The sequence below is a fragment of the Papio anubis genome, chromosome 11, assembly GCF_008728515.1.
Source record: "Papio anubis isolate 15944 chromosome 11, Panubis1.0, whole genome shotgun sequence".
Classification (NCBI taxonomy): Eukaryota; Metazoa; Chordata; class Mammalia; order Primates; family Cercopithecidae; genus Papio; species Papio anubis.
Window position 1 is genome coordinate 113,576,686 of NC_044986.1, and position 24,000 is coordinate 113,600,685.

The following is a 24,000-nucleotide window of genomic DNA, read 5'->3' on the forward strand; positions in this document are numbered from 1 at the left end:
TTAGAATAATCTCGTTTATGGCTACAAAAATTTTTTGATAGGCATTGTGCTAAACCCATATTATCAGCTTGGTGAGAATTCGCATCTTTACTATGTTGAGTTTTTGAATCCATGAATATAGTATGCCCCTCCACTTATTTAGATCTTTGACTTCTTTCATCAGCATTGTGTGGTTTTCATTATGCAAGTCCTATAAATGTTTGCTTAGATTTATGCCTAAGCATTTTATTTATTTTGAATGATTGTAAATGGTATTTTAAATAGTGGTATCCGTGTGTTCATTGCTAGCATACAGGACTTCAGTGGACTTTTGCAAATTGTTCTTGTATCCTGCAACCTTGCTGAACTTACTTTTTAGTTCTAGTTTGTGTATGTGTGTGTGTGTGTGTGTGTGTGTAGATTCCTTGACATTTTTGTATTATCTTACGAAACCCTGGGTGTTAACCTTCTGTGTTAGATGGCTTTTGCTGACACTGCTCCAGGAGAAGAAGGGAGTGGGTATTGCCTTGTTACTGCCAGGTGGGGTGAAACCCAAGTTTCCCACGAGGCTTCCATGGTCACCTGCTGGGGGAGCTCCTTCCCACTGTGCAGTGGGAGTAGAATTCTGGCTTCCTCAGTGTCTCCATAGACATTGCATGTGGCAGGGTTAGGCCTTGTTACTAGCCATTAGGGACAAAAGTCTCAGTTTCCTCTTTGGCGTCTTTGACCCCACCGTGGTTGACACCACCAGGCGTGGGGGTCCCCTTGGTACAGCCTTGTGAGGTGGACACCTAGGTCTCTGCTTGGCCCTTGCTGCTGGTGGTGGTGGTGGTGCACATTTTGTTTTTGTGGGATTTGGCTGGAGTTGTGCGGTTGTTGTCTGAAAGTTTGTCTTGCTAGGCTGCCTTCCCCTGGTCACTTGGCTAGAGAGAAAATAGGCTTTTGTGGGGGGCTGTTTTGGTCTGAGCCCATTGGTGTTTCTGGAATGTCACCTGTTCCAGCTCTGTATCTTGGATACAGGAGGCAGAAAGAAAACTCAGGGTTCTCAGTGCCGGCTTCTTCTTTGAATCCCAAGATCCAAAGAATCTCTCCACCTGGCAGCAGCATCTTACATTTGGCGTGTGTGTGCGTGTGTGTGTGTACATGTGTGTGTGCACGTGTATGTGTGTGTATGTGTGTGTGTAATGTCCAGAGTTTTCAGTTATACTTAGCAGGAAGAATAGAGAAACATACTTCTACTCCTTTTTGCAAGTGGAGGCAGACAGCTGGATTTTGAGCCCCATGGTTTAGCACGCAGGCCCTTGTCCTTAATCCATGTACTCTTGGTCCCCCTGAAAGGAGACAGACGCTGCGCTGGAGCGGCCAGGGAGGCTTTGGTGGCATCGGTCAGACCTGAGCTCGTCAGAAAACTTCCCAGCTTTTGAAAAGCTGGGGAAGAAGGGGAATTTTTCTTCCTGAAATAGCCTGAGTAGAGGGGAGGGCGTAGGAGTGAGTAGCATGTTTGAAAGAACAGGAGAGAACTCGGCCCACAACAATCAAGGCTTGTGTGGGGAACAAGCACTGTGGTGGTAAAGCGCCTTGCTTCAGAGATGAGGAGCCCAAGGTGGGAGTCACTCCCCTCCTTCCCTCCCTCCCATCATCCGTCCCTCCCATCATCCCTCCCGTCATCTCATCCTTCCCATCCGCCCTTCTCTTCGCCCTTCCCTTCGCCCTTCCCTTCCCCCCTCCCCCCTCCCTCCTCTCTTCCTCCCTCCCTTCCTTCTTTCCTTCCTCCCTCCCTCCCTTCCTCCCTTCCTGCTTTTCTTCCTTTCTCCCTCCCTCCCTTCCTTCCTTTCTCCCCCCTCAACATTTTCCACATTTATTGGACCACAGAAACTTTTGTCGTGGAATAATAAATAACATTCTGAGGAACAAACTTAGGGAAACCGCATCATGAAACAAATGGTTGCCATGGAGAATTTGGGCCTTTACTGGTAGCTTAGACTGAGTGACACACATTTTACATGCATGCTCCCTTTTTTTCCCCCAAAATAGCATTTTACTTTATTTTGCAAAAGTAATAAATGTTATTTAGAAACCCTTTTAAATTGCAATTAAGGGCTGGGTGTGGTGGCTCACACCTGTAATCCCAGCACTTTGGGATGCTGAGGCAGCTAGATCACTTGAGATCAGGAGTTCAAGATCAGACTGGCTAACATGGTGAAACCCCATCTCTACTAAAAATACAAAAATTGGCTAGGCGTAGTGGCGCATACCTGTAATCCCAGCTATTCGGGAGGCAGAGGCAGGAGAATTGCTTGAACCCAGGTGGCGGAGGTTGCAGTGAGCTGAGATGTCACCACTGCACTCCAGCCTGGGTGACAGATTGAGACTCCGTCTCAAAAAGCAAAACAAAACAAAAAAATTGCAATTAAGGAAAAGACTAAGAATCACCATAATCCAATGTCTTAGAAAAAAAATCATTCTTAGCATTTTGATCTGTATCATGAGTATATCCCCATATGAGTGTGTGTGTGTGTGTGTGTGTGTGTGTAAATTTTCTTATTCTAGTCTATTTTAGTAAGAACCTGTAATAGATCTACCTTGTTAAAATTTTAGATGTGCAATACATTATTGACTACAGTACAATGTTGTAAGGCTGATCTCTAGAACTTATTCATCTTGCTCAACTAAAACTTTATGATGTTAAGTAACTGCCCAGTTTCCCTCCCCTCAAATCCCTGACAACTGCCTCTCCACTCTTGGATTCTATGAACTGGATTATTTTAGATACCCTATGTAAGTGGAGTCATACAGTATTTGTCCTTTTGTGACTGGCTAATTTCACTCAGATGATGTCTTCAAGGTTTATCCATGTTGTCACCCTGCAGAATTTCCTTGTTTTTTAAGGGTAAATAGTATTCCACAGTTTACCACATTTTCTTTCATTCATCTGCCCTTGACATTTATCTGTTACACCCCTTGGCCACTATGAACCTCCTTCCTTTCTTTTTTACTGGGGAGCCTGTCTCATTTAGAGAAATACATTTCATTTTGATCCAGGTGAGGCCAATTCGGCTATAGTGAATTGTACTTAGAAGAGAGAGTGACAGAGATGTTTGCTTCTCTTGAACCCCTTTAAGCCTTCATTTCTTCATTATACTCCTTTTACGGTTGTTCTGAAAATTAAATGGCACAGCAGGACCAGGACCATGCCTACACACAATGGGTTGCCCAGGTTTCCTGGCTGACAGAATCTTCACTTACCTATGCCCCATTTCGTTCCTCCTCCTTCTCCTCCTTCTCTTCCTTCTTCTCCTTCCTCCTCCTCCTCCTCCTCCTCCCTTCTTCCTCTTTTGAAACAGAGTTACCTGACCAGGCATGATGGCTCATGCCTGTAATCCCAGCACTTTGGGAGGCCAAGGCGGGCAGATCACCTGAGGTCAGGAGTTAGAGACCAGCCTGGCCAACATGTTACAACCCCGTCTACTAAAAATACAAAATTAACTGGGCGTGGTGGTGCATGCCTGTAATCCCAGCTACTTAGGAGGCTGAGGCAGGAGAATTGCTTGAACCTGGGAGGCAGAGGTTGCAGTGAGCTGAGATCGCGCCGTTGCGCTCCAGCCTGAGTGACAAGAGTGAAACTCCATGTCAAAAACAAAAAAAAAAGAAACAGTTAACCAGGCTGGAGTGGCATGATTATCGTAACTCACGGTAACCTTGAACTCTCGGATTCAGGTGATCCTCCTGCCTCAGCCTCCTGAGTAGCTAGGACTACAGGCATGCACCACCACACCTGACTGATTTTTATTTATATTTTTGTAGAGACAGGGATATGCTGCCCAGGCTGGTCTCGAACTCCTGGGCTCAGACAGTCCACTTGCCTCTGTCTCCCAGAGTGCTGGAATTACAGGCATGAGCCCCCTCGCCCCGCCCCTCTGCCCCATTTCTTACTGTGTACTGGTGTGTGGTTTGCCTCAACTCTCTGGTTCCAGCCACCCTCAGGGAAATCTGTGCAGTGCTTGCTTTTTTAATGTTTGTATTTAGTCAGTTAGATTATAGTAGACTCCATAGATGTCTTCACTTGAAGTTTTAAAAGATTGGTGAAGATTAAATTTGGACATGTCTAGGATAAATGTCACATTACAGTAAATCATGGAAGTCTGGACTTCTGAGGCAAAAGCCATGCACTTGTATAATATTAGACCTGTAGGATCTGTAGAAAACAGCCAGTTTAATCCCTTGGGTTCGATTTTTCTTGTTTTGTTGATTTTTAATAGGAACATTAATATATATTCATCATAACAAGTCAGATGACACAAATATATATATCAAAAATTATATCTGCTGCACCCTCTCTGTAATCTTTCATTCCTCTCCTCTGAGGTATCTGATGTTAACATTTTGTTTATAACCAGTCTTTTTTTAATACTCATAATTCATATGCATATGTGATTAGTTTTCTTCTATTTTAAATGAAAGCTATGTCATACTCATGACACCAAAACTAGCTTTTTGTACTTAACAATACATCATGAGCATTCTTGTGAGTCTTTTGCATTAATTTAAATTTTAAGTTTATTTTTATCAAATCGATATACATAGTTTTAAAAATCAAATAGTATCACTCGACTTACAATGAAAAAGTGTTCTTTGCTCCGTTCCTTCCCAGCTCTTTGATTCTGTCTCCCCAGAGATTCACTTTGAATTCTTTACATTGCGTCTTCTAGTATTCACCAATTTTCTTTCTTTCTTTTTTTTTTTTTTTGAGATGGAGTCTCACTTTGTCTCCTAGGCTGGAGTGCAGTGGTGCGATCTTGGCTCACCTCTGCCTCTCAGGTTCAAGTGATTCTTCTGCCTCAGCCTCCCAAGCAGCTGGGATTACAGATGCATGCCACAACACCTGGCTAATTTTTTGTATTTTTAGTAGAGACGAGGTTTCACCATGTTGGCCAGGCTGGCCTTGAAATCCTGACCTCAGGTGATCTGCCTGCCTCGGCCTTCCAAAGTGCTGAGATTACCAGTGTGAGTCACCGCTCCCATCTTATCATTAAATTTCTTTAAAAATATATTTCTACTAATATTTCTTGATTCACCTGTTTTAGAACATCATCTACTGATGTACTAACTAGAGGATTTAGCTCATTTCTCCAATCACACAGACACACAGACACACACACACACACACGTGTTAACTGGTTAAATCAAAGATCAACATGTGCATTATTATGACTGTAAATAATATTCACAGCAAAATCATAAGATATATTGATTATATTTTCTTGCTTGAACCTCTTTTATTTTTCTTTGTAGTTGCTAATTACCTTTGTAAACATTGTAATGACCTCTATGGGTTATAATTTATAGATAAAATATATCCACTTAAAGTACACAGTTGTCTGAATTTTTATACTGTTATATACTTGCAGATAATCATTACCCCAGTCAAGGTACAGAATTTTTCCATAGCCTCAAAACATTCCTTTATGTCTCTTATTAGTTAATTCTTTCTACCCACTGTCCCGTACAACCACTGATCTGATTTTTATCACCATAAATTATTTTTGTCTGTTCTAGACATCATGTAAATGGAATCATAGAGCACATTTTTGTTTTTTGGTATCTTTCACTCAGCATAATGTTTTTGAGCTTCGTTCATGCTGTTGGCATTGTTCTTTTTCACTGCATGTATGAAGTTCCTTTGCATAAATGTAACACGAGGTGTTTATTCATTCACCTGTTGACGAACACAGAAAAAAAACAAGGTCGGGTGCAGTGACTCACGCCTGTAATCCTGGCATTATGAGAGGCAGAGGCGGGTGGATCACGAAGTCAGGAGATTGAGACCATCCTGGCCAACATGTTGAAACCCCGTTTCTACTAAAATACAAAAAAAATTTAGCTGAGCGTGGTGGCGCGCACCTGTAATCCCAGCTACTCAGGAGGCTGAGGCAGGGGAATCGCTTGAACCCGGGAGGCAGAGGTTGCAGTGAACGGAGATTGTGCCACTGCACACTAGCCTGGGCAACAGAGCAAGACCCTGTCTCAGAAAAACAAACAAACAAACAAACTGGATTTTTCCCAGTTTTAGGCTATTATGTTAAAGCTGTTACGAACATTTGTATTCAAGTCTTTGTATAGACCTGTGTTTTCGTTTCATTCAAGTAAATCTCTAGGAATGGAATTGCTGGGTAATTTGGCACATATGTGTTTAACTGTTTTCCAATGGGGTGTACCATTTCATTCCCTCCAGTAGGATAAGATAGTTCTAGTTGCTCATTAGTTCTTGGTGTCGTTGGTCTTTTAAATTTTAGCCATTCTAGTGTATTCTAGTGTGGTCATGGCTCCTTGTGCATCTGTCTAGTTAATAACTGAATCTGCTATATTCTGGTGTGGTCATGGCTCATTGTGTGTGTTCTAATTAATAACTTTATCTTATTTTTACTTTATCATGGTCTGGCAGTTTTCGGTTTTGAGAAAAATGGAGTGGAAAGTACAGGGAGTTCTCATATACGCCCAACCTAGTTTGCCCTATTATTAACATCTTGAATTAGGGCGGTGCATTTGTTATAATTATGATGAGCCAATGTTGTTATTGATGAGCAGTGCATTTGTTGTAATCGATGAGCCAGAATTGGTACATTATTATTAACTAAAGCCCTTAGTTTACATTAGGGTCCATTCTTTGTGTTGTACATTCTGTGGGTTTTGACAAATATGTGACATGTATCCGCCATCATAGAGGCCTGCAGAATGGTTTCACTGATATACAAATCCTGTTTTCCACCTGTTCCTGCCTCCCTTCCCCTTCTCCTTCCAATCTTTGGCTGCCACTGACCTTTTCACTGTCTTCATGGTTTTACCTTTTTATAAGGTCATATAATGGGAATCATACAATACGTAGTCTTTCCAGATTGGCTTCATTCACTTAGAAATGCACAGTTAAGTGGCTTGATAGGTTATTTCTTTTTAGCACTGAATACTAGTCCATTGTCTAGATGTACCACAGTTTACCTGTTCACCTATTGAGGGACTCTCAGTTGCTTCCAGGTCTGGGCAGTTGTGAATAAAGCTGCTCTAAATGTCTGTGTGTATTTGTTTAGTGGGGACAGAGACGGGCTGCCAGCATTCTGGGAACTGAGCTTGGGTGAGGAGGGAGCTTTTGTTCAATGGGTTATTTTCTCTGGAGTGCTTTCATCTCCCCTCCCCTGTATGCAGTAATCTTCTTAGAGAGCCAACCTCTGGGCTTGCTTCAGGACAGGAGGGGAATCCGAGGATCCGAAGAGTCCTTTTTAAAGACTGATCCAGTTCTGGTTTTAGCCTTACCTTTTGGTTTCTAAAACTATGACTTTATGCAATCAACTTTGCACTCGATGTAGTAAAAACATTTCATGCCAAGGTGTTGAAAGGCCAAAATGACAATAAACACATTTACATAAAAATATCATGTGCATCTGGTGAAGCTGCAGAGCTGAAGGTGAGTCCTTTCTTCCAGATTCTTGTGTGTTGTCCCCATGTTGGGGTTGTCAGAATATTACAGGGAGCAAAGTCAGAGGCCGCGGTGTGGCTGTTGAGTGAAAAGCTGATAGTGTGGGAGTGTCCTGATTATAGTCATCGCAGACAAGGACGTGTTCTCCACCTGTGATTTTGTTTCAACCTCTACATTATCTTGCAGAAAAGTGCCAAACTGTAATTCTCACAATATCCAAGCTGATGTTTTTTAGTAGTAAATTTCCTGATAGCATTATAACATTCATTTCTCTGGGCTCAAGCCATTGTTTCCTCGTAGCGTCCTCAAAAGCAAGGGGTTCTGGATACAGAAGGAGGTGAACATCCATTAAGACTTTTGAGTGGGTCCTGCCCCTGTGATTGTCTTTGATTGTGTCTGTTGATGCCTTCTAGGGCAGTGAATGAACAGCAGGAGGGGACAGTGATGAGTTCAGTCCAGTGACATATACGATAGACGGCAGTGGATGGAGGCAGGACTGCAGCTCTCTGAGAGATGGTCTGTTCCTGAGAGGCTGAGGTCAGAAGGACAGTGGGGTAGGGAGGCACCTGAGCCCCCTAGGGTGGCCTCTTAGCTTGCTTTTGGGTGTGATTGGACTAGATGACCTCTGCAGTTCTTTCTAGCCATAAGGATGTAGGATACTAAAAATGAAACCCAATCTCTTCACCCTGATATTTGAAGCCGCTCATAACCTGGTTACTTCTTACCTTTCATGCTCCTTCTTCTTCCCCAGCATCTTCTCCCTAGTGAACGCATCTTTGTCCTCAAGACCTTCTCTCTTTTGTTTCCCCTTGAATCCCCCTGCCCGCCCACCCCCACTGCATATATATTGTGACTTGTTTTCTTATCAAAATTTTGCTAAGATTTACTTTCTTTTACATTCTTTTTTTTTTTTTTTTTTTAAGACAGGGTCTCACTCAGTCGCCCAGGCTGGAGAACAGTGGCGTGATCATAGCTCACTGCAGCCTTGAAGTCTTGGACTTGAGTGATCCCCCTGCCTCTGCCTCCTGAGTAGCTGGGACTACAGGCACTCACCACTCTACCTAGCTAATTTATTTTATTTTATTTATTTTATTTTATTTTCTAGAGATGAGGCCTCACTATGTTGCCCAGGCTGGTCTTGAATTCCTGGCCTCAAGTGATCCTCCCACCTTGGCCCCCCCTCCCAAAGTGCTGGGATTCCAGGCGTGAGCCACTGCCCCTGGCCCTTTACTCTCTTTATCTTACCAGTGGAGCTTTCCCTGTGGCCTCACGTCCTCCATACCTCCCTTCTTTGAGTTCCTGTTGGACCTACTTCCTGCACTGCACAATGTAGCAACTTGTAAAATGCCGTTTTTAGGGTGGGAGGCAGTGGACTTCAGAGGATGCGTCCAGAGATTAGTGAGTGAGGGACAGGAGGACCAGGATTGCCTATGATCCTCAGGATTCCACTTCGGTACTTAGTGATGCATTATTTTATGACATAAACACACAAACAGAAGGTAGGAGAAGCTGTCTCGAGGGTGCAGCCTTTGCTCGGAAAGTATGCAGTGATTTAAGTGTTCAGAGATTGGTACAGACCCTTTGAATCTGTGCACGGCCATTCTCACAGTGATTTTCGTGTGCATAAAATATTGGCCATGAAACCGGGTACTGGAGTTGAAGGGTGGTGCTGCTTAGGAAAAAAAAGGTTTCAGACTATTGAGTGTGACTAGAAACGGGAAAGTTCTTCAAAGACTATAAAAAGTCACAATTTCTTACTATAAGATTGCTATCCGCTATTAGTACATGTATATGTATCCCAAATCAGCTGTCCTAGCTTGCTCCAGCATGCCTAGACAGAACTAGACAAGCCCCAGCCCATAGTGCATGCCATTCCTTGTTTGGAGATGCTTCCTTAACTATCCCTGGGCAACTTCCTTTTCTTTCTTTGTTCTGTTCTGCTTACCTAATTAAGAAAGTTTTAAACTAATAGCCAATCAGGTAAAGTGTAACATGTGAGGTCCTATTCCAGCCAGTGGAAACTGGACACAGCAGTAGGGTAGACGCGTCAGGTTAGAAATAACTCTGTCTCCTTTGTTCAGTGTGCTCTCGCGGCTGGACAGCTATTGAGTGGCACCCTTTCTGCAGAAAGTAAAGCAGCTCTCCTTGCTGAGAGATCATTTGTTCCCACATTAATCCTTTTTTTTTTTTGCGACACCAAAAACTTCATTCCCAACACTTTGAAAAGCCAAGACATGGTCCTTCATCATGTAGGGGCCGTCATTCAGAACTGGGAAAAATTCTGATCGCGTAACTACTCCAGGAAAATAAAGCAATGGTGACAGGCTAGAGCTTGAGGAAATGCACTTGCCACTACCTGACAGTTTTTCCAGGAGGCTGCGAGCGCATGAGAGCAGACCGTGTTTCCGTCTCTCTTCCCAGCCCTGGCACGCAGGAGGCGCTCAGTGAATATTTGTCGAATGAGTAAGTGAATGACCCAAGCTCTAACGCACCATGCAAAGGCTGGTTGTTGTCAGTCCAGCCAAACCCATCCCTCTGTGCTGAATGAAGGCTCCGTTGCTTTGGTTGATGGGCAGCGTCTCTACCTAACCAACGTCTTATTGAACTCACTACAGGCTTCCTGGTTTGCAGACTTTGTTGCTAAGATTCACATCCCTCCTTGAAATACCTGCTCCCAAATCTTTCTCTCGCATTTAACAAGTGATTATTTTAGATGAGGGGAGGGGAGTCAGAGACTGTTTATGAGCAGAAACTGGAAATTCAGGGAGCCAGCCATGCAGGATCTAGAGAATGAGACTTCCAGGTGGGGGAACAGGAATGTCACGGCCCTGAAAGGGCAACAACTTTGGACCCAATTGGAGAACAGCAAGAGGGCAGTGGCTGGAGCAGAGGGAGGGAGTTGAGTGGCAGAACAGCTGATAGGGTCGGAGTATGGTGGGCCCTTGCAGGCCATTGGAAGGAGCCTGGATTATATTCCAGTGGCAGAATATGACCTTTCAGGATCATTGTCTGATTTAGCTGTTTTCTCATATAGGTATTTGAACCTTACAGAAGCCTGGGGTAAATCAGTCAGGGGTATTTATTCCCATTTTAGAGATGAAGAATATGAAACTCCAAGCGTTTGGAAGGCTGGGACCCAGATGTTTACACTGCCCATGTGTTGGGTGTCTTGTTTTTTTTTTGTTGTTGTTGTTTTTTAAACAGAGTCTCACTCTGTTGCCCAGGCTGGAGTACAGTGGCACGATCTCAGTTCCCTGCAACCTCCAACTCCCTGGTTCAAGTGATTCTCCTGCCTCAGCCTCCCGAGTAACTGGGATTACAGGCACCCACCACCACGCCCGGCTAATTTTTGTATTTTTAGTAGAGACGGGGTTTCACCATGTCGGCCAGGTTGGTCTTGATCTCCTGACCTCATGATCCGCCTGCCTCGGCCTCCCAAAGTGCTGGGATTGCAGGCCTGAGCCACGGTGCCCGGCTGAGTGTCCTCTCTTTATGCTGCCTCATGCTGGGGTTGAAATGTGAGTGTTGCCCGACATGCTGATCCCGTGAGGCCCCAGCAGGCCGCCCCGCAGTGAATCTGCCATTCCTGCTCTGATAGTTACACAGGAGCTGAGTGTGGCGGAGAAGCCATGCATTTGGATATTGCTTTCATCACTGAAGTATCATGTTTAGTTGTGGCTGCCACACTTTGGGAGAAGATGGGGAAATTGGAGAAGTACCAGAGAGGAGTGAAAAATAGATGAAAGGATGCATTAGTAGTCCCGTGGGAGGAGGTTAATGGAATCCAGGCGTTTGTATTTCTTTTTCCCTGAGAAGCAGCATTGAGCGGTGGGGCAACAGTGCTCCTCAAATAACCGAGGTTTCTGGCTGGTTCCGCCTCATCTCCACAGAAGATTGAACTGGAGAAGGTCAACTCAAGTGCAGTGACAGAGAGCACCTGGGCATGATGCCCTTGTTAACAGGGAGCATACTCATATCCCTGAGCAGACAGCTCAGGGTGGCTGTAGACACTCGGTTCCGAGGGCTGCGTGAAAACCGAAGAGTTGCTCTTTTTTTAATTTTTTGAGATAGCATCTCACTCTATTGCCCAGGCTGGAGTGCAGTAGCACAATCATGGCTCACTGCAGCCTCAACCTCCTGGACTCAAGTGATCCACCCACGTCGGCCTCCCCAGTAGCTGGGACCACAGGCACGCACCATCACGCCCAGCTAATTTTTTTTTTTTTTTTTTTTTTTTGGTAGAGATGGGGTCTGTCTATGTTTCCCAGGCTGCTCTCGAACTCCTGGGCTCAAGGCATCCTCCCATCTCTGCCTCCCAAAGTGTTGGGATTACAAGCATGAGCCACCTTTCCCAGCCAGGAGTTACTCTTTTTAAAAGGTAGGCACAGGCCTTTGTGAGGGATGCCCTAACGCTTTTGCGGTGGTTTGACTCTCTGAGGCTGTTGTCCACGGAGTTGGAAGCCTGCACGGAAAGAATGTTGCCCGAGTCTGGCAGCACCTGGCTTTAGTCAGAGGATCACCTGAGCTGCTCCAGTCCTCTCTCAGCGGCTCCTGGGGCACTGGGAGGGGGGCTGAGGCGCACTGGCGAGGTTCAGAGTGCGCTGGCATCTGCTCACAGGAGTTTTCTCTTTGTCTCTTCAAGAGTGACTTTCAGTCCCATCCTGGGTGAGAACAGCTGTTTTGCATGTTGCTGAGTAATTTCTTTGCAGGTCCTTGTGTCCTAGCATCGTCCTTTCTCACCTGCCTTTATTCTGTTTCATGCTGCACAGTATGGAGTGTGCAGTGATTCACTGGGGAGAGAAGAAAATAAAACCGAAAAGGCCATCTGCTTTGTCAGGAGACACCTCCAAACACAGATGCTCCCTCATCCCCCTACGGCAGCTGTTTTCGGCCACACCTCTGGGCTCAAGCCATCCTCCCGCCTCTGCCCCTAAGTGATCATCCTGTTGTCCCACCCATTGTCCTGTAAGCAGTGGTTCAACAGGGACAGAGCGTGGGCTGGGAGGCTGCTGGAATCATCCCATTGCTTGGTGGTGTGGGGATTAAGGAACTGTTGTTCCCTCTCCAGCTGGAGCCACACATCCGTGTTCTGCTGTCAGATGCCATCCATGTAGGAGACACTCCTTCCAGACAGCCCCCCAGAGCCGCCTGGCTGACCTTCCACCCCTGAGCCGAGTGTCACTGCCAGTCTTGACTTTCTCGTCATGCTGATGTTTTGCAACCTTGTAGCTAGAGTCCGGTGCAGCTGTTCTTCCTGCCGGCCCCTTGGCTTTCACTTCTCTCTGCTGCTGGGAGGCAACACCTCGGGGTTCTCCAAGGGGAGGTCTCACTTTGAATGAGCCTGACATTTTGAGGTCATGATGGTGGCTGGGATTCTGCCCATGTTCAGTGGGACTTGGGTGGCAGCACAAGCAGATGAGGTTTTGTTTTGTTCCATTCTTTGTTTAGTTGTTCACTCATTCAGTCTTCATTTGGCAGGTGCCACATACTGTGCTGGGAGAGAGGACGCAGCAGCGACCCAGACAGACAGAGTCTCTGTTTTGATGGGGTGTGTGTTGGCGAGTGGAGGGGCAGGGACAGCAGATGATCAACAAGATAATTTTGGAAGCTGATAGGAGCTGTGAGGAACGTGAGAGAGAGGTTGATGTGAGGTGTGGTGGAGGAGGAGGGTTTGGGGGCTCGGGAGGTCTTCCTGTGAGTGGCATAGTAAGAGCCTGAGTATACCGGCCCTGTGGCTGCCCAGGTCTGGCCCGGAATCCGGTTGCGTTAGATGGCACCACTGAGCATCTTCATTTCCTGGGACTTCCCACCCGCTTTTCTTGAGAAACTCACTGCCCTTTTAAGTTGGCTGTTTGTTTCAGTAAACGTAGTCAATGAGGCGTTGAGGCAGTGCAAAACTGTTCAGACGTCACCAATGGGAAGAGGCTAGATATACAGTTGTATTCGTTCACCAATGGCTTGTTGAGTACCCTCTAAGCCCATGGCGCAGTGCAGGAGCTCTTGGATTCAAAGAACTCCGGTCTAGGGGAGGGTGGAGGTATCAGGATTCCTTTAGGAGAGAAGGGACCCACGGGATCTTCCTGGGAGGGAAGAGGCCGCCTGCCTTTCAGATCTATCAGTTCATGGCTCTGCAAATGTCAGTAGTTGCTCAAAATGAGGCCTACAGATTTTAATGTGGCAAAATGGATTTTATTTCTGAATGTTAAACCAAGGTGAGGTTAGGAGTAATGATCTGCAGTGCTAAAAGGGGGTTTTTATCTTATGATGATTAATCCTTTTCTTCCTTCCCTTCTAAAAAAATGTGATTCCTGATAAAACCTGATGTTTCACTTTATATTTAAATGATACTCCATTGAGCATTTTATTAGTAACAATTCAGTACTTAAATTGCATATTTCAGTTATAAGAGACGATTCACTAGGCTTGCAAGAAAACTATCCTATTTAAAGTAGGAGAAATCTCCCTCTTGATTACTGTAGAGGTTTCTTCATCTAGACATTTTAAACACTTTCCAAACAGTCCTTGCAGTTTTCCTTTTGTAATTGTGGCAAAATACACATAACATACAATTTACCGTCTTAGCCATTTTTAAGTATCCGGTTCAGTGGCATTAAGTACATTTCACATTGTTACATGATCCTTACCACAGTCTGTCCGCAGAGTTCTTTTCATCTTGTAAAACATCCTTGGAGGTTTTACAGTTTCTCTTCCTAATAGATATGTTTTAGTTAGTTAAGGCGCTATACCAGGTATTTTACACATAATCTGATTGAATTCTCACCATAATCCTATAAGGGGCATATTATATATGTGGTTTTTGTTTTGTTTTGTTTTGTTGAGACAGTATTTTGCTCTGTCATCTAGGCTAGAGTGCGGTGGCGTGATCATAGCTCACCGCGGCCTCGACCCCCGGGGCTCAAGTGATCCTCCCACTTCAGCTTCCTCAGGAGCTGAGACTATGGGTGTGTGCCACCACACCAGGCTAATTTTTGTATTTTTTGTAGTGACGGGGTCTCATTCTGTTCCCCAGGCTGGCCTCAAACTCCTGGGATCAAATGTTTCTCCCACCTCAGCCTCCCAAAGTGCTGGAATTGCAGGCCTGAGCCGCCGTGCCTGGCCTTATATGCAGTTTTTACCAATGAGAAAACAGACTGAGAGGGGTTGAATAACTTGTTTAAAGTTGTACAACCAACAGATGTCGGACTGGGCATTTGGACCCAGCTTTCTCCAAAGCTGAGGCTTTTTCTGTTGTTCCACAGTGATTTTCAGTTAGAAGTTTGGATTCTGGCATCTTGCATTCTGTCAGTAACTGTTTTCAGCATAGAACAGAATACTGTTCACATTTTCTCCGAATATTGGACGTGCTTCCTGTGTACTTCAGTGTTCTTGCTCAGTAAATCTGAGGAGCCACTGAGCACCGAAAGAACAGGCATCTGAAAAAGCAACTGAGAATTAAGACCATACTTTTTAAAATTTTTTATTTTTATTTTTATTTTTTTGATACAGTCTCTCTGTCATCCAGGCTGGAGTGCAGTGGCTAGATCTCAGCTCACTGCAACCTCCACCTCCTGGGTTCAAGCCATTCTCCTGCCACAGCCTCCCAAGTAGTTGGGATTATAGACGTGCACCACCATGCCCAGCTGATTGTTGTATTTTTAGTAGAGACGGGGTTTTACCACGTTGGCCAGGCTGGTCTCGAACTCCTGGCCTCATGTGATCCACCTGCCTCCGCCTCCCAAAGTGCTGGGATTACAGGTGTGAGCCACTGCACCAGGTCCATACTTTATTTCTGAAGATAATTTGGAAACCTGTATTTCTAAAATACGACTCTTGTAGATACTTCTAGAACATTCGGCCTCTCTGGAAAGTCATGAGCTTGTTCTCAGCTCTCACAGAAGGAAGTGTGTCGCTTCAGTGTTACAGTTACCTTCCTGCCTGTTGAAGACAGCCTCTGCATCTTTCTTTTATGCAAACGCATGGACACAGGACATCCATTCACTTCTTTATCTTATCTGTAGCCAGCGGCGTATATAGAGGCAGGTTGCAGAAATGCCAAATATTTCCAAGGTCCCAGACAGAGTTCCTGGTGGTAGTGCTACTGGATTTGCTAATGTAAAGATGCCCTGATTTTGGGGTGGAGGGCAGGGGCGGGAAGTAAGCATACAATTGTGCAAATATTAGTAATCTCTTTTATTCTTAGAAGATACAGTCTGTTGAAGAACATGGTGAGGAATTGGCAGGAAAGCATCCACGACTCCTTTAGCCTTTGTGAGGCTGTGGTGCTATATTGAGGCGGATCACTCAGATGGGAACACCAACCATATGGTGGAGAAGGGAAGGAAATGTGTTCTTTCTCTAGTTTGTCTTGCAAATAAGAAGGAAAGCACTGCAGAGGCACAGGCTGGCTTCTCATCTCAGCAAGCAGAGGAAGGCCACCGATGCCCGGCCTTGTAGCCTCCATCCTATCCACAGCCCAGCCCGGTAGCCTCATCCTATCCCACCCCGACCTGTGCCTCAGCGACCACAGGCAGCTGAATGGTTGAGGATGGGGGGATTCAGAGACTCTTGTGTTAGGAGGGGCCTCAGAGAAGGGGAGGCCGACTTCTGGGTTTGCTGGAAGTCCTCTCTTCACCCCAGTAACAACTCACTGTTTGGGAGTATGATGAAAAGGGCTGGGGAGTGGGAGGGGCTGGGCTTCTAGCAGATGTTTCCGTTTGCCTCATGTGTGGAACCACAGCTTCCACTGCCTGGTCCTCCCAGGTCTCTCTAGCAGCTGGGCATGGTCTGGATAAAGTCCATACTCTAAGCCTGCTTGCTCTTCACGCTGCGGCTCTTGTTCTTTACTGTATCCCTCCACATCTACGCAGCCTCCTCCTCCTCTCCCCATCCTTTTATAATCGCACCTCACTAAACCACCTACTGTTCCCATTGCACTGAGCTCTCTGCCACCTTGGACCTTTTACAGAGGCTGTTCCCTCTGCATGGAGAGCTCCGTTCCCTTCACTCCTCACTCTCTTTCCTTGGATAAATCCTGCTTGTTCTTCCTCTCCATCCAGAAGGCTTCCCTTGGCCCCTGACCCTGGCTAGCCTCTGCCTCTGCGAGCTCCTGCAGCACTGCACCCTCAATTGAATGCCGCCTCAGTCAGAATAGCCTGGTGGCTGGAGTCTCCTTAGACAACCTCCTGAGGGTTTTAGTCATCGTCATAGCCCCAGAGTGCAATCGTGTTTGCTGCAGGGCTGGGTGATTGCATCCCACATGGGCTGTGCAGCCCTCCTTGTCTGCCCCTCACTTTGTGTCATCAAATCCATAAAAGTGGAAGAAGAGTGGGAGCGAGCGTGGTGGTGAGGTTCCCCATCTTCCCTCTGAAGGGTGGGAAGGCGTTCACCTCCGAAGTCCCCATTGGTGTCCCTATCATCCCCCCACTTCTCTCTGCATCCTTGTCACAGTCAGCGATGGCCCTGCCTGGCTTGCTGTCTTTCTTTCCCTGCTTGGAATCTCGTCTTCATGAGGGCAGGAACGTCATTCCTCTGGTTCCTGCTTTGACTTCAATACATAGCTCATTCCTGGGCCGTGGAAAATGATCAGAATCCATTTGAATGTGTATGTGAATTCATTCAGTGGGCAGTGATGTACAGGACCTTCCGCCTCAGAAAGAGAAAGTCCCCTTTCTATTTTCCTGCTTTAGCAATATAGAGAAGAAGCTTTTTAAAAAAGACCTAATCAGGCCAGGTGCAGTGGCTCACGCCTGTAATCCCAGCACTTTGGGAGACCGAGGCAGGTGGATCACTGAGGTCAGGAGTTCAAGACGAGCCTGATCAACATGGTGAAACCCTGTCTCTACTAAAAATACAAAAATTAGCCGGGCGTGGTGGTGGGCGCCTGTAATCCCAGCTACTCGGGAGGCTGAGGCAGGACAATCACTTGAACCCAGGAGGCGGAGGATGCAGTGAGCCAAGATTACGCCATTGCATTCCAGCTTGGGCGACAGAACAAGACTCTGTCTCCAAACAAACAAACCTAATGAGAACCAGAAAGGGCTTTAAGCTCATCCCTGCTTAAGTTTTTTTTTTAAATTTTTCCCCCCAAACCCAAGGAAGCCTCAGGAGAATTTTCATCTGCATTTTCTCTAGCATGCAATCACGTGTAACCTTGTTTTCAAGGAGAGCCTAATGTTTGCTTACTTTATAATTAACATTTTGTTTTTTGGTATCTATTATTTGTTTAGTGATATTGATTTGCATACTGTTGCTTTAATTGCTTGATAATTTAAGCCCTTAGGTGCCTCTCATGATAATGCTTCTGGAAACTGATTGTTATTTAACAAATGACTAAGTGGATATATATATTTTTATTCGGGAATTCTTTTTGTGTCTCTCGAGTTCAAGGGGGAAGCTTCTATGCACCTGGAATTCTGCATGAAAACTCTTGGAGCTCTACTAGCACAATTGCTGATTTCTGATAGCACCAGCATCTCACATTCTGTGACTTTAATGAGAGGGAAAAAACTTGTAATGTCATGTTCTACGAAGCTCCCCTTTTGGAAGACAAAAACTGACAGATGTCCTTATTTTTATTCTGCAAACTAGCTCCTTCCTCTCGAAGAATCAGCGCTCCTAGCCCCAGCAATTTCTCCTCTTAGAAAACTCTTTTCATTTGCTTTGCTTGAGAGACTCCAGCTTGGGAGTCTGCTTCTCCAAATTTCTGATTTTGTTTGCTGGCAGCTTGCCCCCACCCCTTCTGGTTCAGCAGAGCTTTGCCCAAGTTGCAGGTTCTGTCAGCAGGAGTGGGGAGGAGAAGGAGTTTAGAATCCCAAAATCCTGGCTCTGTGGTATTCAGCAAGTTAATGAACCTCTGTCTGTGCCCAGGTTGCCTCACTGCAAGAATAGGAATTGTAATATCTTTGTCACAGGTAGGCCCTTGAGAAGCTAGCATGGTGCTTTCAACACATTAAGTACTCTGTGTATGTTGTATGGATGGAAATGAGCCTCATTTGGGGATCTTATCTGCAAGCCTATTGAACAAGTCACAGCTATGAAATTTCAGAAGCAAACGGTACTTTATTTTCTCTGTGGAAACCTTGAAGGAAATGGGTAAACAGATACTTTTTTTTTCTTACGTGAGCTCTAAGTAGACTATTTGCATCTCCCTGTAACTGGTAAAAAGAACATTTTACACATTACACAGTCTCAGAGAATATTCCTGACCGAAGCTGTCATCCGTGCTGTGCTGTGTGACGTGCTGTGACCGAATTTGCTGTGGGAGGCCTGCCTCGGCCTTTACCCCAGTGAATTCTGCAAACATGATTTTTTTTTTTCAGTGTGTGGAAACAGGAAATAGATTGGGAATCTCTGCTCTCAACTGCATATTCTAAGTAAATTCTTTCTTTCAAATCAATTATGAAGAATAATTTATCGGTAATTACAGATGGCCTTTGGCTTAAAATACATTTTTTTGTTTGTTTGTTTGTTTGGAGACAGAATCCCACTCTGTTGCCCAGGCTGGAGTGCAGGGGTGCGATCTCGGCTCGCTGCAACCTCCACCTCCCTTGAACTTCCTGGGTTCAAGTGATTCTCCTGCCTTAGCCTCCCGAGTAGCTGGGATTATTGGAATGCGCCACCATACCCTGCTGATTTTTGTATTTTTAGTAGAGATGGGGTTTCACCATTTTGGCCAGGCTTGTCTCAAACACCTGACCTCAGGTGATCTACCTGCCTTGGTCTCCCACAGTGCTGGGATTACTGGCATGAGCTACCGTGCCCAGCCTTAAAATACAGTTTTGATCAACTATTTTGACTTTTTAAAAAATTAGTGAATGTTTAAAGTAATAGAAATGTGGCTGGGCATGGTGGCTCATGCCTGTAATCCCAGCACTTTAGGAGACTGAGGCAGGAGGATGGCTCGAGCCCAGGAATTCGAGACCACTCTGGGCAACATAATGAGACCCCATCTCTACTAAAAATACAAAAATTAGCTGGGTGTGGTGGTGCACACCCGTAGCTGGGTGTGCTGGTGCGCACCTGTAGTCCCGGGTGGAAAACTGAGGTGAGAGGAACACCTGAGCCTGGGGAGGTGGAGGCTGCAGTGAGCCATGGTCTTGCCACTGCATTCCAGCCTGGGTGACGGAGTGAGATCCCCATCTCAAAAAAAAAAAAAAGCAAAGAAAAGAGAAACATTTAAACTGATGACAAAGTTATGATGGTAAGAAATAAGTTGGTCCTTGACAGATACTAAAAGCGTGTCACTGAAGAGATGAGTGTTCAACACCTTAAGAAAGGGATGCAGGGGGCAGGTGCAGTGGCTCACGTCTGTAATCCCAATACTTTGGGAGGCCGAGTCAGGCAGATCAGTTGAGGCCAGGAATTCGAGACCAACCTGGCCAACATGATGAGACTCCATCTCTACTAAAAATACAAAAATTAGCAGGGCATGGTGGCGGGCGCCTGTAGTCCCAGCTACTCGGGAGGCTGAGGCAGGAGAATCGCTTGAACCCAGGAGGCAGAGGTTGCAGTGAGCCAAGATCATGCTACTGCACTCCAGCCAGGGTGACAGAGTGAGACCGTTTCTCAGGAAAAAAAAAAATAAAGAAAAAAGGAAAGGCCACAGGTTTTTGCTTTTTTACCAGCTAATTAGATTGCTAAATCCAGAAAAATAATGGGCATGCAGTTATATTGAATTTCCAGCAAAAGGCGGCGCAGGTGAAATCTCACGGGCTGTGCAATGCTGCGTCTTGCTGCATTCCTCACATTTGTGTAATAATTATTTGCTGGCCTGTGGATGGGTTCAGAGTGATTTCCTGGAAGTCAGGGCCAAATGCCATTTATTCCAGCACTTTCAGGGCCTGGCATGTAATTGTTCAGTGGATGATTCTTGAATGAACCACTGGCTGTCCTTGTAGATGAGAGAGGAAAATAGGGACTAAATAGCACTGCAATTAAACAGATGGATGATAGCTGAGCAACCACACACCAGGGCTGCTGGGCAGTGGATTGTGGCAGGGTTGGGGGGTGGCGGATAAACCCAAAAGGAAATTTCTTGGAATTTCCCCGGGACTGGGTCAGAACATACTCTTTCCAACATTGAAAGAAAATAGCTTGGATGAACCCATGGAAGACCTGCTTATTAACTTTACATACAGCCAGAATGTGGATCTAAAAATTTCTACCAATAATGAGAGATACCATAAATGACGTTTGATCTAATACTGATTTTTTCCACATTTTTATGCTTTTATTTTAATTTTACCACTCACCCTCTTTTTAGTTTATTTTAGGGTTTGTAATTCTGATTGAGTCTTGACAGTGTAGGAGAATGTTCTAGAGTCATTTCCAGTGAGTGTCAGGGAATATTCTGTAAAGAAAACCTAAAAGTTTTTCCAAGTATACTGTAGATAAAATATATGTAAAAATGATGAGTTAAAAGTAGTCCTGGGAGGATCAGTTACAGACCTTTTTTTTTTCTTAAATGACTATGAAAATTGGGGATAACTTCTTTATTGTCCTGACTAAATAACATTTTGGTTTTTTGTTGTTGTTTATTTGTTTGTTTGAGACGAAGTCGTACTCTGTTCCCTGGGCTGGAGTGCAGTGGTGCGATCTCAGCTCACTGCAACCTCCGCCTCCCGGGTTCAAGCAATTCTCCTGCCTCAGCATCCCAAGTAGCTGGGATTACAGGTGTGCACCACCACACCTGGCTAATTTTTTGTATTTTTAGTAGAGACGGGGTTTCACCATGTTGGTCAGGCTGGTCTCGAACTCCTGATCTCATGATTCATCCGCTTCACCCTCCCAAAGTGCTGGGATTACAGGCGTGAGCCATCGTGCCCGGCCACATTTTGTTTTCATGCAGTCTGTGTGAGCTCGCCTTCTTGGGCCATAGCAGGGGTCCCCAACCCCCAAAACCCCATCTGTTGGCTATTAAGAATGGGGGCCGCACAGCAGGAGGCGAGCGGCAGGTGAGTGAGGGAAGCTGCGTTTGTATTTACAGCCACTCCCCATCCATCACCCACATTCCCCCCTGAGCCCCGCTTCCTGTCCGATCAGCGGCGGCCTTAGAGTCTCACTGGAGCGCGAGCCCTGTGGTGAACTGCGCATGCGAGGGATCTAGGTTGTGTGCTCCTGATGAGACTCATTAATGCCTGGGGCCGGGCACGGTGGCTCACGTCTGCAATCCCAGCGCTTTGGGAGGCCGAGCGGGTGGATCACTTGAGGTCAGGAGTTCGAGGCCAGCCTGGCCAACACAGCAAAACCCCATCTCTACTAAAAATACAAAAATTAGCCAGGCATGGTGGTGCATGCCTGTAATGCCAGCTACTTGGGAGGCTGAGGCACGAGAATTGCTTGAACCTGGGAGGCGGAGGTTGCAGTGAGCTGAGATTGCGCTACTACACTCCAGCCTGGGCGACAGAGTGAGACTCTGTCTCCAAAAAAAAAAAAAAAAAGAATCTAATGCGTGATGGTCTGTCACCGTCTCCCATCACCCCCACATGAGACTGTCTAGTTGCAGGAAAACAAGCTCAGAGCTCCTCCTGATTCTACATGATGGTGAGTTGTAGAATTATTTCATTATACATTACAATGTAATAATAATAGAAATAAAGTGCACGATAAATGTAATGTGCTGGAATCATCCCGAAACCATCTTCCCCTGAGCCCTCTCCTGGTCCATGGAAAAATTATCTTCCGTGAAACTGGTTTCTGGTCCCAGAAATGTTGGGAACCACTGGGCTGTTGGAGTTCCCGCCCTGTGGTCTTCCTGTGAACTTCCCGCCCTGTGGTCCCTCGCACTGTAGCTGTCTGAGTAAAACAAGCAGGGCAGAGTTAGCTCTCTCAGTTTCCCAACAAAAACAAATGTTCCTTTTTCCATTAATGTGAGTCAAATAAATAAATACAACCTAAACCCAAGGATTATGTCAAGTGACTAAGCCTTTGACACCAAAAGTCAATTCCTTTCATTTTTTGCAACCCATCACAGAACTCACAGCATCTTAAGATGCCATCAAAATTAATCTTTCCTCGCCCACAACGCTTGACCCATATGCTGAAAACCTCCATGCCTCTTCTCAGAGGTTGGCTTTTTTAAGTTTTCTCTCCCTGGTCACTGCACCTGCCCATGCTTAGTTCGTGGTTAGCGGGTTCCTGCTGAGCCGCAAGATCCCCAGCTGTTAGTCATCTGGGCTTTGGAGCTTCCTCTAGAGCTTCAGTAACCTCCAATATGGAGGCTTCCCTCTGCTTCTGAAGGGGCTTCTAGCCTTTTATACTGAATTATGCATTTTCCTTACTGGCAGTGCAAGCTGTGATTCCTATCTTATGTAACTCCACAGAGAAAATTACTTTCAACATTATTTTTTCATAAGCCATTACAAGTTAATATTAATATCATGTTAATATTCCTATAAAGCTATGTTAAAAGGATCTCTTCTTTATGTCCAAAGAAAGTAGAAATGTGTGTCTCGTGGCTCACCTAGAAATTTCATATTAGGAATAGACAACTAATATACAGAAATCTAAATGGGTTTGTTTGAAGGTTCGGTAACCTTCACGGTGGTTTAAATTTGTGACTTTTTTTTGCAAAGCAGTTGCTTTCTTAGCATATCTGATCTTTCCCATTTACCTCAGATGTCTTAGAATCACTCCAGAATTCATATCCTCCTCTGCCTTCTTTGTTCTCTTCACATTTTTAAGTGGTTGAATGTTTCCATGAAGTATATGAGGCTCAGTGAACATATTCCCACACTTTGTGCTTGACAGGAGCGATCATTTATCCTCTGCTATTTTTAGTCAGGATTAATAATGACATTCATTATTGAGCTATTATTTAAAAATTTTTTTCTAAGCCCACATTAGAAATACACTTCTATTTTTGTTTATACTTATGGAACAATGTAAGAAGCGTGTGAATGTTTTCACTTGCTGTCTGTATCCATTAGGATGTCTTTGATCATAAGCAGCAAAGTACAAAGGTCAAATCGGCTTCAGTGATATGTGGGATTCACTGGTTGATGTATCTGGTCTCCCAGAGATAGAGTGGGCTTACGTTAGAATTGATTCAGTAAAACAACAGTGAGATGAAGAGCTGGGCCTCAGCCCTGATGTTTGCCTGCTCTCCACAGCTTCCGTTACATAGTCACTTCCTTCTTGGGGTCACAAGATGGCTGCCAGTGACGTCCAGACCCATTGCTTTCTTGTTTAAGGCTGGTGCCAAGTGCTCTAGTCCTACACAGAGGTAGAGTTAGCATTCCCCAAAGCACAAGTTGTGTGGGGGCGATGTGGCTCACCAAATGAAAATCAAGAATTTACCAAAGGAGAGAGAGTTGGACGGCTGATGGGCAGCACCGTCATGTCTGCCACACCATCTGAGTATTTAAAAAATAACTTAGCAGTGATGCATCTAAAAATGCTGCCTGTGAGATCAGTGTTCCTAAGAAAATGTAAAAGTTTATTTCTCTTCTTTCACCATGAGGCTGTCTGACTTTAAACTATTTTCATACTACTGGAAGAATTTCTGTAATTTCTCATAAATGGCTAGTTTTTTAAGTAACTGAAACATTGTAAAT

General features: G+C 45.2%; 1 protein-coding gene across 12 annotated transcripts in view; it reads left to right on the forward strand.

Annotated features, from left to right (window-relative positions):
- The window catches only part of CAMK1D (calcium/calmodulin dependent protein kinase ID), a 489,271-nt gene that overhangs the window by 279,743 nt on the left and 185,528 nt on the right, over window positions 1-24,000 (forward strand). The gene's annotated exons all lie outside the window — the stretch shown is intronic.